The sequence below is a fragment of the Dendrobates tinctorius genome, unplaced genomic scaffold (genome assembly GCF_039654945.1).
Source record: "Dendrobates tinctorius isolate UK_male_01 unplaced genomic scaffold, ASM3965494v1 ptg000151l, whole genome shotgun sequence".
NCBI classification, from domain to species: Eukaryota; Metazoa; Chordata; class Amphibia; order Anura; family Dendrobatidae; genus Dendrobates; species Dendrobates tinctorius.
The window spans coordinates 2,269,953-2,284,964 of NW_027361818.1; the positions used below are offsets into that span (position 1 = coordinate 2,269,953).

At 44.5% G+C, this 15,012-nt stretch overlaps 1 non-coding gene across 1 annotated transcript; it reads right to left on the reverse strand.

Moving 5' to 3' along the window:
• Positions 1 to 7,607: 7,607 nt before the first annotated feature.
• Positions 7,608 to 7,689, reverse strand: TRNAS-GCU (transfer RNA serine (anticodon GCU)). The gene has a single exon. It is a non-coding gene; the product is annotated as a tRNA-Ser (tRNA).
• Positions 7,690 to 15,012: the final 7,323 nt, after the last annotated feature.

The following is a 15,012-nucleotide window of genomic DNA, read 5'->3' on the forward strand; positions in this document are numbered from 1 at the left end:
ATCCTCCATATCCCTAACTACCACCCGTATTATCCTCCATATCCTCCACTACCACCTATATTATCTTTTGTATCCTCCACTTCCACCTCTATTATCCTCCATATTATCCACTACCATCCGCATTATACTGTATATCCTCAATATCCTCCACCATCACCTATATTATCCTCCACTACCACCTGTATTATTCTACATTTTCTCCACTACCACCTGTATTATTGTTCATGTTCTCCATTACCAAGTGTATTAATTTTTATCTTTCTCTACTCCGCTTCACTGGTCAGTATGATCCACTACATGGTCTACTACTTACCATAATTTACTCACCAATTTTGGTCCTCCATACCCACCTGCACTATCCTTCAATACCCATAAATGTTTGTTTTTCTATAGTGCCCATCTATTATCCCCAATATCCTCTACTTTCCACTATTATTTCCCTCCACTATACACTTTCTTTATCCTTCACTACTACAAGTATTATCATCTATCCTCCACAATCTACTTGTGAGCTCTAGAGGGCCTCAATAGTCTCAATCCTCCACTACCTACCTGTATTTTCCTCCTCCTTCATCTTTCACTATTCATTTTATTTTCTTATTCTGTTTCCCCAACTGTAATATTTTCTTTTATCCATCCTGTCTGTATTATCTTTTTCTTTGTCCTATTCTACGCCCTATATTATTCTCTTTTATCTCTGTAGTCCAGTACCTAACTGTATTAGCATCCTTGTTCTCAGTCCTATTTGCCTGCATTATCCTCCCTGTTCTTCATCTTTATGCTCCCTACTTATATAAACATCCTTAGTCTCCATCCATTACTACCTGTGATACTATATGGTTCTATCTCTTCTCTGTCTTTGTCTCTGTCCTTGGATCTCTTTTGTTTCCACTATTTCCCTGGTCTTTCTTCTGTCTGGGATGTTCTCCCATCGTCGTGGCAGTCAGAGGCGGGCTGGAAGGTTCAGTGTTGATGACCTGTATGGCTTCAATGTCTCCAAGAAGTTGAAGCCCCGAATAGATTTGAAGAAGAGAGGAGAAAATGGCACTGCTGGATCTCAGCTGCTCTCTCGGGACTCCCAAACCCAAGGCCACCAGAGCCAAGGAATGGCAACCGGAATGAGATATAGGCAAGTAACTCTACGGTTACTCTATCATTCAAAACGATGAGACAATGTTGACATGTACAGGAACTCAGGAATCTCTTCGAGATGACCACCTAAAATTGTATTGAAACATTTTTCCAAAGTATGTTCCTGAAGGTCAGTACGTCTAGTATATGATAATACTGACCAGTAATCTGCATAGCAGATGGTTTTCTCAAAGATTTGATCTTCAGAAAGGTTTCCCTGTACCTTACTATTTGTTATGTTTCTAATCGGATTCAGTTTTTGCTCTTAAAGAGGAGGTTGTCCACTACTCTGTTCTGCGAGAGTGCTGGAAATCGCACCTCCACCGATCAGACATTGATGACCTATCCTAAAAATGAGCCATCATTGTTAATTTAGTGGACAACCCTATTTAACCTTACTAACTACCACAAAATGATCAGTCCCAATATTTTATCAGTAGAAGCCCAATAAGTAAGTCAGGTGGCTGAATTGTGTGGAGACCAGCTTTGTCAGGAGTTTTGCCATAAACAGTTTTTTTTGGCCTTTTTTTTTTCCCATGTTCAGAATTTGAAAAATTCGTGGAATAATAAAAAATCAGATGTCACTTCTTTTAAATGGAACCCGAAAGAATCTGCACTAGACCTGACACTGGCCAATCAAAGGGCTGCAAAAAATGTTTCTGGAAGAAAAAAAAATCTGAGACACTTCAAAAACTTTTCAAAATCATTTCAGAAGAAAAAAAAATCCATCAAAAATTGTTTAATGCTATGTGTACGCGACGGTTTTTATCTGACCGAGTTTTCTTTTACAAAGCTGCTTCGGGAAAAAGTCAGTGGCTGTTTTGTTGAAGTGCCTTCTCCAGCACTTTTACATTTTGTCTTCGCCGCGGCTTGGTCGCTGGCGTCTATTATCTATGTCTTCAATTATAGAGAGCGGGCAACAAAGTCGCCTGAAGAATGAACTTGTTACTACTTTTAACTTTTTCAGGGTTTCCGAACCCGGAGTCTGTTAAAAGAAGGGACATAAGCTGGAACATATGCGCAGTAATCTCGTTTTGACATTGTTGAACATTACGTCCATACTTTGCTGTTCTTTTTTATGCAGATTCCAGGTGGAATCTACCCAAGAGAGATGTATGCACATTGCCTAAAAAATGAGCCTTTCCTGAAGGGGTTTTTCTTGAAAATCTCATTTTTTTGGAATGTGTCAAAATAACTCAGTCTTGGAGTGTTTTCACTCTGAGTTTTTATTTCTTCTTGCTTTTTTGTCTCCAATCAAAGCTTGTGGTTTTTGAACTTCTCATGGTTTTTAGAAAGTTTCTGTCCACAAAACTCTGCAAAAAAAAAACCTGTGTGAACACATCCAAGTTCACTTGACAACATGCATAAGTGGCTGACAAAGGTTGAACTTGATGACTTAACTGTAACTTCCGTGAGGAAAGTTGAGGAAACTTTTAAGTCTCACATTGGATTAACATGCTCAACTATTGTAAATCTTCAAGTCATTCTAACATGGCATGTTGCTTGGCTTGAGCCTTGGCTCACAGACTATCTTCCAATTATTGGACTTGTTTAAGATCTGTCACCAGCTCAAAAGTGGTCAGTCTTTGTTCTCTTTTTATTCCCCCTGTTCCTCTGATTATTTTCTTTTCTATTTTTTTTTTTAAATCCGCCACACAGTTTCAGAGATATGGGCTTTTTAATCCACGTTTTTATGGCCTTTACTTAGGAGGCGTGGCTCACAGGATCCTCTAGGGCAGTGGTCCCCACCCTTTTTTGCACCAGGGACCGGTTTCAAGCAAGACCATTCTTCCATGGCCCGGCAGGGCGGGGATGGAGGTGTGGCAGGGGCGGGGCTTTGGTTATAAGGGGCGGGACTAGGTTGTAGTGTAGCAGTGCATACTTATAATTAAATAACATTTATAATGTGACTCAACTCACCATAGGTTTTGAATGAGTGCTCCATCACCCCCTTCTCCCCATCATTGCCTTCACCCTATCATTCCCTTCTCCCCATCATTGCCTTCACCCCATCACTGCCGTCTCTCCATCATTGCCTTCACCCCATCACTGCTGTCTCTCCATCATTGCCTTCACCCCATCACTGCTGTCTCTCCATCATTGCCTTCACTCCATCACTCCCTTCTCCCCATCACTCCCTTCTCCCCATCATTGCCTTCACCCCATCACTGCCGTCTCTCCATCATTGCCTTCACCCCATCACTCCCTTCTCCCCATCATTGCCTTCACCCCATCACTGCCTTCTCCCCATCATTGCCTTCACCCCATCACTCCCTTCTCCCCATCATTGCCTTCACCCCATCACTGCCGTCTCTCCATCATTGCCTTCACCCCATCACTGCTGTCTCTCCATCATTGCCTTCACCCCATCACTGCTGTCTCTCCATCATTGCCTTCACTCCATCACTCCCTTCTCCCCATCACTCCCTTCTCCCCATCATTGCCTTCACCCCATCACTGCCGTCTCTCCATCATTGCCTTCACCCCATCACTGCCGTCTCTCCATCATTGCCTTCACCCCATCACTGCTGTCTCTCCATCATTGCCTTCACTCCATCACTCCCTTCTCCCCATCACTCCCTTCTCCCCATCATTGCCTTCACCCCATCACTCCCTTCTCCCCATCATTGCCTTCACCCCATCACTGCCGTCTCTCCATCATTGCCTTCACCCCATCACTCCCTTCTCCCCATCATTGCCTTCACCCCATCACTGCCGTCTCTCCATCATTGCCTTCACCCCATCACTCCCTTCTCCCCATCATTGCCTTCACCCCATCACTCCCTTCTCCCCATCATTGCCTTCACCCCATCACTGCCGTCTCTCCATCATTGCCTTCACCCCATCACTGCTGTCTCTCCATCATTGCCTTCACCCCATCACTGCTGTCTCTCCATCATTGCCTTCACTCCATCACTCCCTTCTCCCCATCACTCCCTTCTCCCCATCATTGCCTTCACCCCATCACTGCCGTCTCTCCATCATTGCCTTCACCCCATCACTGCTGTCTCTCCATCATTGCCTTCACCCCATCACTGCTGTCTCTCCATCATTGCCTTCACTCCATCACTCCCTTCTCCCCATCACTCCCTTCTCCCCATCATTGCCTTCACCCCATCACTCCCTTCTCCCCATCATTGCCTTCACCCCATCACTGCCGTCTCTCCATCATTGCCTTCACCCCATCACTGCTGTCTCTCCATCATTGCCTTCACCCCATCACTCCCTTCTCCCCATCATTGCCTTCACCCCATCACTGCTGTCTCTCCATCATTGCCTTCACCCCATCACTCCCTTCTCCCCATCATTGCCTTCACCCCATCACTGCCGTCTCTCCATCATTGCCTTCACCCCATCACTGCCGTCTCTCCATCATTGCCTTCACCCCATCACTGCTGTCTCTCCATCATTGCCTTCACCCCATCACTGCCGTCTCTCCATCATTGCCTTCACCCCATCACTGCTGTCTCTCCATCATTGCCTTCACTCCATCACTGCTGTCTCTCCATCATTGCCTTCACCCCATCACTGCTGTCTCTCCATCATTGCCTTCACCCCATCACTCCCTTCTCCCCATCATTGTCTTCACCCCATCACTCCCTTCTCCCCATCATTGCCTTCACCCCATCACTGACGTCTCTCCATCACCCCCATCATGGCCTTCTCCCATTACCCCCTCATGGCCTTCTCTCCCCATCACGGTCTTCTCCTCATGTCCCCATCTCCTCCAGGGCCAGGCTCCACCTACACAAACACAGACAAGCACACACACAGACATACATACACACACACACACAGACATACATGTATACACACAGACAGACATACACACACACACATTATATCTACACACCCACACCACCTCTCTCCTCTCACCTGTCCGCAGCATCGCCCGCGCTTCCTCGCTCTGACACAGCAGCAGCCGCGCTCCTCTCTGTGTCAGTCAGAGACAGGAAGCGCGGGCGGCGGGCAGGAAGCTGGACGGGTCCTTGCAGCTCCGCTCCTGCTATTCCCTCTTGCAGGCAGCGGAGCTGCTTGGATCGCTCCCTGGCCGCCGCTACACGTGAGGGCAGTCTAAGAATTGCTGCGCGCCGCCCCAGCCCCCGCTACGCCACTGACCGCCCCTGGCTCCCCTTGTGTCTGCGGACCGGCAAGGGCACTGCAGCGGCCCGGTGCTGGTCCGCGGACCGGCGGTTGGGGACCCCTGCTCTAGGGAGTGTCTTTAGGCTCTTCCGCATAATTACTCTGTGAGCCACGCCCCTTTATGAAGACCATAACAATTAGCACTAAATAAAAAGTCAGATCTCTGGAACAGTATAGAGGATTTTAAAAATACGAAAAGCTAAAAAAACAGGAAAAAAAAAAATAAGAGGAAAACCTAGCCACTTTTTAATATGGTAATATGGTGACAAGTCCTCTTAAGGTTACATATACAGTATCTTGTAAAATAATGATGTATGTGATGTTCTGTTGGGTGATTGGTCAAAGCCGAATCCTTGAGTTTCAAAACATTGGTGTAACTTTTTGGCTGTAGTTTACATTATCTCGTACATACCAACTTCTTCACAAAGATCTGTCTGTCCAGGGCTTGTGTGTGGATAAAATCTGGAATGACAATAAGCAAAATAGAGTTTTATCCGGGTAACAAAAGACGTAGTAAAATGTAATTTGCTCACCTGGAGGGGTTGTGAAAGTCACAACCCCTTTGTTAGTTTATAAGCAAAGATGGCTGCTGCAGATCCGCTAAACAGATAAGTAAGACAGACAGTACATGGATGTAAAACTGTGCTGCCGAAAATCCAATATACAATAGGAGACCAGATGCAGTATGGATGAGGTTTTAATTGTCAACGCGTTTCGAGGTGATCACGCCTCTTCACCAGGACAAACCACAGCGATGATGTCCAGGGCTTATGACAGCACCATGAGTTATGCTCTATGTCCTCCTGATGTCATGGTCAGTAGATAGTAATGTTTTGGAATTCTACTTTCTGTAATAATCCCATGTCCAATAAAAACAATCAGAAAATAAATCAGGACATTTTTCAGATTATTCCATAGAAAAAAACAAACTAATACTACTATTACCCTGGATGGAGGAAAGGAAGATTTTCTACAAGACCAATATTTCTAATGATACCGGTGGCCTGCTGGGGTAAGTGATGGAGTCTGCAACTTTGTGCTCCTTCACTACTCTTAACAGTATGAGTGTCTTGAGAACACCGATTCTGTTAACAACGTAGCACACAAGGCGGCCCATGACCAGACAGGCCCTTCTGGCATTTGCCAGATGGCCAGTCCGGCCCTGGATGGGATTAGAAAAGCATGGCTGCAGTTTTGTCTATGTCATGTCTTAGTGAATGAAGCTGAGGGGCAATACTACAAACAGCCTGGGGGCAGATGTGGTGCTGTTCTTGGAGGAGGGAGGGGGATCAGCCTTTTTTTTTTTTTTTTTTTAATCCAAGACAGCCCATTTATTGTTTTAGTATATAGACATCTCAAGTAAGGGCACATGCCCACAACATCTTTTATAGGTGGTTGCACATAGTCGCCCTCCACTTCATTCAGCTGGGACTGTTCCGAGCACCAGTTCTCAGGACTTGTGGGGGGCACTAGCAGTCGGTACCCCCAGGGAATAGCTTTCAACCTTGAGAATACCTCTTTAACGCAATGTTGCCAAATGTAGCCAATATGTTCGAGTCCCGGCGGCTGCATGTCTCGCTGCTGTTCGACAGCCTGTTTGTTAGGCAATCCCTGTATGTGTTGCGGCTGTCAAACAGCCACGAGACATGCGGGGACTCAAACGTGTTATTCGAGCACGCCGAAGACACTCGGTTACACCCGAGCATGCTAATCACTATTAGATTCCTAATGAAAATGTCCTACAGAATCAGGACATGCTGAAAACTTTGGTTTTCTCATCACCTGGGCATCCACAAAGTAAAATTGGACCACCAATTAGTGCATGAAAAAAACACTTAAAGGGTAATCACCTGTCCACAGGTCCCGCGCAGATCAGCAGAACAGGGAGTTCTTATATCTGTTACAAAATTGGGCGACAGGTCAGATGCCCAAGTAAGTCACTCTATTTCTTCTCTATGGTGCTGCCAGAAAAAGTTGAGCGTGTCACTCTGCAGCTCTGGAGCGAATGAATGGAGTTGTGGTCGATCATAGCTACTACTGCACCAATGTAATGGGGATAAAAGTGCCCCTTGTTATCGATCGGTGCTGTTCCCAGCAGTCGGATTTCCACCAGTCATGGCCTGTTGTGCGGATAGGCATTATTTTGCCTTCAGCTGGGAGCCTCTTACTTTGTGAGTAACAGTTGAGTTACAGTGTCCTGACATGTCTGGACGTTACTTTTGTGATTAGAGATTATACCTGTTGCCTATTAATGACTGATAAATACGAGACTCGTCACTTGTATATCGTTAGAGATACTATTACTAATGGTGAAAAAAAATAAAAAAATGCAGCGACGAGGATGGGATTCGAACCCACGCGTGCAGAGCACAATGGATTAGCAGTCCATCGCCTTAACCACTCGGCCACCTCGTCTCCTGTTGTTGGTAACTACATTTTAGGGGGCGTGTTTCAGAGATGATGATGTTGTAGGGGTGTGTTTATTTAAATGAGCATCTTGCCATCTAATCACTTGTCATCTATAGTCCTAGTCAGCCTGTGGTAGCGTCTATGCAAATGAGCGCATTGCTGATAAATTATAACAAAATATGGTTTACGGTAATCAATGTATTTAGGGTCGGCTGAATGAACGCACATAATTAGCGTATCACGAATATTAATAATGTATGCCACCGCTCTCCCTCAGGTAGCCAGTGATGACTTTCTCTATGGAGCCTGCTAGAAAAATAAAAGAAATCAAGGGCAGCGCTCGGAAGCCCAATATGGATTGAACGGAGCAGGGGTCACGTGTGTCTTATTAAGCTCCCAGTGTCTTGCTTGGGTGAGATCTTGGGCAGATGCTGGAGGTAAGATTGGGTCTCCTCTGGCTTCGGCTGGAGGAGGTCATTTGTCCCTGTCCTTCGCTGTGGCCTTCTGGCTTGGAGGGATGGGAATGTTGTGGGACCCTTTTCCTTTTGCAGAGGGTTTCAAGATGACCAGCATCCTAGTTCACTTTTTTTGTGGCAATTAGTCACTTTTTTCAGTGCACCAGGGTTTAGACACAAATTCGGCTTTCGATAAAGAAAAAAAAAAACGGTCACACGTCCTAGGATAAAAGCGCCTTGTTCTGTCGATCGGTGAAAATCACCACAGTCAGACCTCCACCGATCAATAAATTATCATAAGTTATGCAACTCCAAGTATATTGGGCATAGAGGTATGCGACTTTGCGTTAAGTAGTATAAATGTCCAGGCAACGCTTTGACGCCCAATAAGTATCGTGTTTGGGTCATTTTCTAATTATTAGGACCAGTGCTTCAATCTCGCTCAGCGTCGTATAATTGTCTCTCAATGACATCTTTCCACCCTAGTACTGTATATAAAAAGAACAGAAGAATATACCTGGAGGTACACTTTAAAGGTTAATGATTAATTTAAGAGGCCTGTTTCCAAAAATACACTGTATGCAGAAGAATATGTGCCCACCTCCACATCCTACTGAAGCTTTACTGAACTCACATTCTACATCCATAGACCTTCATATGGAGTTGCTCCTGCTCTTCTGGGAAGGATTTATACAAGATTTTGGAGTGGTCTATGGGAGTTTTTCCCCTTCATCCAGAAGAGCATTTGTGAGGTCAGACCCTGATGTTGGAGAGGAGGTCCAGTTTCTGTACGGCTGGTCTTGTTCTTTCCCAACCTTGTCTGTATTGGACCTTGTGCACTGGGCACAGGCATGGGGAACAGTAAAGGGCCTTCCCTAAATTGTTTCCACAAAGCTGAAAACAACAATTTTCCACAATGTCTTGTGCTGAAGTATTAAGATTTCCCATCACTGGAACTGAGGGGCCGAGGTCGAGCCCTGAGAGCAAATGATAGCATTATCCCCCTCCACCTTCTGTGTAGTGGGAACAGTGCAGTAAGGGGGTAACATTATCCTGGCACTCATCAAACCAAGGCTCTTCCATCAGACGCCAGATAAAGAAATGTGATCCGTCACTGCACAGAACATGATTCCTCCAGAGTCCAGTGGTGGCGGCTTTACACCATTCAATCCAACGCTCAGCATTGTACTTGGCGATGTACGGCTGCATGCAGCTTCTCGGCCATGAAGCTCCAAGGGCAGTGGCAGGGTACTGCAAGGGCAGCTGATGTTAATATCAGAGGTGGTCATAAGTGGAGTTGGTGGCTCCTATCAAAGAACCATACTGGTATCAGTAGGTCTCAGTAGTGGGACCACTTAAACATTTTGGTCATTGGCTACTTTTTCTATTTGGTGCATTTATCTTTGGGATACCATAGCACCTTACTGCATTATGGTCAGGAAATATTGGCATTTAACACCCCTTTTAATCTGCCTGGTCTGACATATTGTCCATTTCATACTGTTAGAATCCAGGATGAAGCATACATGCTCTCTGAAGATCTCTGAAGCTTCTAGAAAATTTGACTCCCATATTTCCACAAGAGTCTACAAATCTCCTGTGCCTAACGGAAATAGCCCAAAACAAGAAACTAGCAATTCCAGAAAGTTTTTTTTTTTCTTTGAGTAAAAGCTAGACATGGTATACAGAGAACAGGGCATGGAGCAGTGGGAGCTGAGCATGGAGGGCAGGCAATAGTCGTGGCAGTTATGGCCCTAAAAGCGACTTTGGCTATGGCTAAATATTTTCTACAAACCATTCATCTTGGAGAGAGGTTAAAAAAATTGGGCAAGTATGTAATATAGTAGATTTTCACATTACTGTAATCTGCCTTAGCTGTCGGGTGCTGCCGCTCTGACTTGGTGAGTGTTCCTGATAGCAGACAGAGCAGTGTTGATATTATCACTCGACAGCACACTCTCTGCCCCCAGCTTGTCCTTCTACTAAATGAAAAGTCTGTTCTGACACTAAGGGCCCCGTTACACGCTTCAATGTCCCAGCGATCCCACCAATGATCCGGCGTGGATCCGATCGCTGGGACATAGTTAGCTGATCGCTGGTGAGCTGTCACATAGACAGGCTCACCAGCGATCAGGACCAGCCTGCACGCTGGTTTTCAAGGTAAACAGCGGGTATCTAAGAGCCGCGCGGCTCTTAGATACCCTCTACCTTGGAAACCAGCTCCCAGCGTTGCTGATCGTTGGTCTTTCGCTGTCACACGCAGCGATGCGCGCTGGCCAGCGGGAGACCAACGATCAAAAAACGGCCCAGGACGTTCGAGCACGATCAGCGATACCCAGCGGGGGGGCCTGTCGCTGATGTGTGTCACACACAGCGATGTCGCTGGCGAGATCGCTGTGGCGTCACAAACTCCGCGATCTTGCTATCGATCTCGCTGTGTGTGACGGGGCCTTAAGAAGCTGTGCTCATTCTTTTACTTTATATAATTGCTGACCGGCCAATGACCGGTTTAGTGATGTTTGATGGCCAATGCAAGAGCATGGCGCCCTATTTACCATTTTGCCAGACAACACTGCCTTGTGGTACCCCACTTGAAACACTCTTACAACTGGATGTGCGAACATTTATTACCACTCTTTGAGTAACATCACTGAGCCAGTTATGAATCCACCTAACTGTAAACTTGTCAACCCCGAGCTTGGTCATTTTTTCAATAAGTATAGTATGATATACTTTGTCAAATGCTTTGCTGAAGTCGAGATATATATATATATATATATATATATATATATATATATACTGCATTTCCCTGACCCACCCAGTCAGTGATTCTATCATAGAAGAAAATTACATTAGTCTGACATGACTTGTTTGCTACAAACCCATGCTGGCTCTGCCTACTTACTGTATTCTGATCTAAGTACTTACATACATGCCATTAAATAATTTGTTCAAAGATCTTTCCTGGTATAAAAGTTAGGCTCACTCCTCTGTAATTTCCTGGCTTCATCTTCTTTCCTTTTTTGAAGATAGGGACAACGTTTGCCCTTTTCCAATCCTCTGGGACTTCTCCTGTTTTCCAGGATTTTTCAAAAATTCTGGCTAGTGATTCTGCAGTTTCCTCTGCTATCTCTTTCAGTACCCTAGGATGTAATTTATCTGGACCAGGAGATTTAAATCCATTTAAATTAGCTAAGTGTTCTCTCACCATCTCTCTGGTTATAGAGAGTGTGGATTTTTTTATTCCTACTATAGGACTGTGAAATGTAACAATTGCTTTCTTAGAGGACACAGATTCAAAATAGGAAATTAAAAGTTCGGCCTTCTCAACATATTGGCTTTTGCATTGAAGGGAAGATCCTTGTTCACCAAAACATTCTTTGGGACCTGCTAAGAAGAGTAACTAGCAGACAGACTGCCTGTGGAAGTCCTTTTAAGAGTTGTCAGAATTCACATACAGATCAGTGATCAGAAAAGTCAACTTTCTATGATCTAGAAAGGAACTCGTGGGTAATGCCAGTTTCTTTAGCAGTGCATGCTGAAGGAAGTAAGGAGCCCTAGTAGGAAGTAGTAGTAGGAAGTAGTAGGAGGAAGTTCCTAGTAGGAAGTAAGGAGCCCTAGTAGGAAGTAGTAGTAGGAAGTAGTAGGAGGAAGTTCCTAGTAGGAAGTAAGGAGCCCTAGTTCTCTTAACATGCTCTGAATGTATTTGTGAGCACAGATGAAGCGAGCAGAATGCTTTCCATCCTCGTATTCACTGACCAAGGCTTGGGAGGGGGAATACGTAAACTGGAAACAAGCTGTGGGTTATGATGAACATGCATGTGACTCACACAGGGAGGGAGGACTTGTCCTAAAAGGTGTCAGGGGCAGTTAGCGTCAGAACAGTGTGTGCCCCAAGCAGTTTTTCCATCTTCTCACAATTCTTCTCAGCTTGTTCTGGAGAACAGAGTCGGAGGTCATAAGACATGAGGCAGACAATTCACAGGTTCCTGCCAGATGTAGCTTCTATCCCAATATCTTCTCTATCTTCTCAATCCGCTCATGTGTTTTGGCAAATCGTGTCCCATTATTCTTATTTTTTTCAGTTAACCACCTGCGCTCTGTCTGTTTCTTATCGCTCTCAACCTTTTCCTCCCATCTGGCTTAGTTAGGGCTTCCGGGATTATCATATCTCTCATTATTTCCTCGCTTCTCTCTCAGGTTCCAATCTTCTACTTTATTTAACCCATAATTTGATAAACGTTTTCTTTTTATTTAACCCCTTCTCAAAACTGGACGCTCAATTGTGTCCTTACTGCAGTCTTTTAATAGGATGTCCTTTTTATCGTGCGCGATAAGACGCTGTGGCCGCGTGATCTCCACAAGAGCTTGGCTGTGGTTAACAGCTGGGCTTTAGCTGTAACAGCTGGGATCAGAAAAATCTCCAATCCTTGCCATTTACCCTTTGTATGCCTTGGTTACTTTCTACATGGTTGCAAGTTTCCATGATCTATGATGTCCAAGATGAGCCAATGTGGCAAGTCCAAGGAGGAAACAAGAAGGCTTCAGCAGGAGCAACCCTTTACTTCTCATATGAGGTGTGTGAGCGTAAATAAACCACGCTGATATGTTCAGTGGCATCATCTGCACAAGACCATGATATTATGTGTTCTGCATGTTAGAACCCTTTTCCTATTGATTATCAAGGCAATTAAATGTAATAGAAGCCAACGCTCTTAAGGCCCCGTCTCATATAGCGAGATCGTTAGCGAGATCACTGAAACGTCACAGGTTTTGTGATGCCACAGTGACCTCGCCAGCGATCTCACTATGTGTGACACATAGTGGCGACCGGCCCCTCGCTGCAATATCGCTGATCTTGCTCGAATGTCCCAGACCATTTTTTGATCCTTGGTGTCCCGCTGGCCAGCATGCATCGCTGTGTTTGACACCATAACAACGACAAGCGACCTCATTGGCGACGCAGAACTCACGCATATTGAGGTCTGAGTCGTCAGAATAGCTGCTGTGACAAGGTCCCAACGACCGCCGAGGTCGTCATATGGATCGCCGTATCGTTGCTGCATCGTTGAGTAGATCTGCCTGTTTGACAGCTTACTAGCGACACACCAGCGATCCTTACCAGGTCGTATCATTGTCGGGATCGCTGGAGCATCGCTATGTGTAATGATACCCTTAGTAGTGTCTCTTCACTGAAGGGCTTGGCTTGTTTGGGCATTGCACCAATGACATATTGACCGATGCTGGAAGCGGGTAATTTGATAGCAGGTTCTCTTTGGTTTCCGTAGAACCTGTTATGTAAGCAGAGTTTTCCAAAAACAGATAGTTACAAAAATTAAATAGCATGAGCACATGGAAAAAAAACTATACGTTGCTGGTTACAGATTACGGCTATTTAACCCACTTAGATTCCACAGTCAATAATGAAAACAGCATCTCGTAGATTAAGAAAAAAAAAAGAAAAAAGTTGTGATGACACAAACTATATTTTATGCAATTAAAATATGTCTTTCTTTTGGAAAAATACTAAAACATTAAAAATCTATGCAAATTTGCCTTAATAGTAAACAGCATAAAACTAGTTCTTCAAACAATTGCCTGAAACAGTGCCAGTGAAAAATTTGGTTCATCCCAAAACAAGCTCTAAAACAATTTTAAAGTTGCCAAAAAGGGAAAGTTATTCCCTTGTTTTGACTTTTACCCTTTATAGTCCTACAGTACAGACAAAAGGCCTACTCATAAGTAAGTGGCACCGTATTTGAGTTGAGCAAAATGATTCACAGGACCCTGGTCCACCAGCCTTGTCGGTTGTCCATGGCCCGCGGATCAGAGCCCTACAAACTTCCTTGTACCCACTGTCATGTCTGGACCTGTTTAGAGGAGTTGGTACAATCTCGTGCATGCGTTGCACACCAACAAGGACATTGTGCTGGACCAACTAATCAGTAGAGGATACAGAGATGCCTGCAGGGACAAGGAAGCTCACAGGACTCTGGCCCAGTGGCCACTGGACCACGGTCCTATGAATGAATCTTTTTGCATAGCTTTCTTCAGTATCCAAAGTATCTCAAAATTTACTGTCTATTAGGATGAAATGGGAACTTTATTAGATATAGCCTCATGAAATAATTGTTTAAAAACAAACACATAAGTGTGGAAAGACTCACAGACTGAAATCTGGGAGCCGGGGATCAGGTTGTAGCGTGCCCAGTGCATAGGTCACAATATATTGGTTATATACAGTATAATGAATCAACAGCAATAATCGAAAAATGCAAACCATATAAAAAGGATCACTTTATTGAGACCTAAAAGTCTAAAAACATTAATATTGAGCCCCTCATATAAAGCATATATGTACAGTGTCTATAAATTGTATGATAATGCGGCTACATCGGAGAACGCCTAGTCTAGTAATATTAAAAAGATCTGACTAGTGTCAAAAGACTACATAATATCTAGCAGGGAACTGGTTAATACCATGCAGGGACCTGGATCTTCTGACTCGCGTTTTCCTCTGATGAAGCATCTCTAAGCGAAACGTGGGTTTCCTGCCTGTATTATTATAGGCCTTGTTACATGAATTGTGGAATTAATTTTTTACATATGATGAATTGCACATCGGCAAAATGTAAAGAATATAGCGCAGAAGACCAACAATATGTCAGAAAAAACATGACCGGTATATGCACCGTATACCTATAAATATGATGCACTAACCCAGCACTTCTACTTACACTTCCTCCAAGGAAACAGTTATCCCCCGTAAAATTAACAAGGGAGTCGGCTGACCTGTTGTGAAAAGCTGAAGCAATACCTACTTAGGGGTCCAAAAAGCCTGCTGGGTTGGCAGTTCATATCTATTTGTATATGC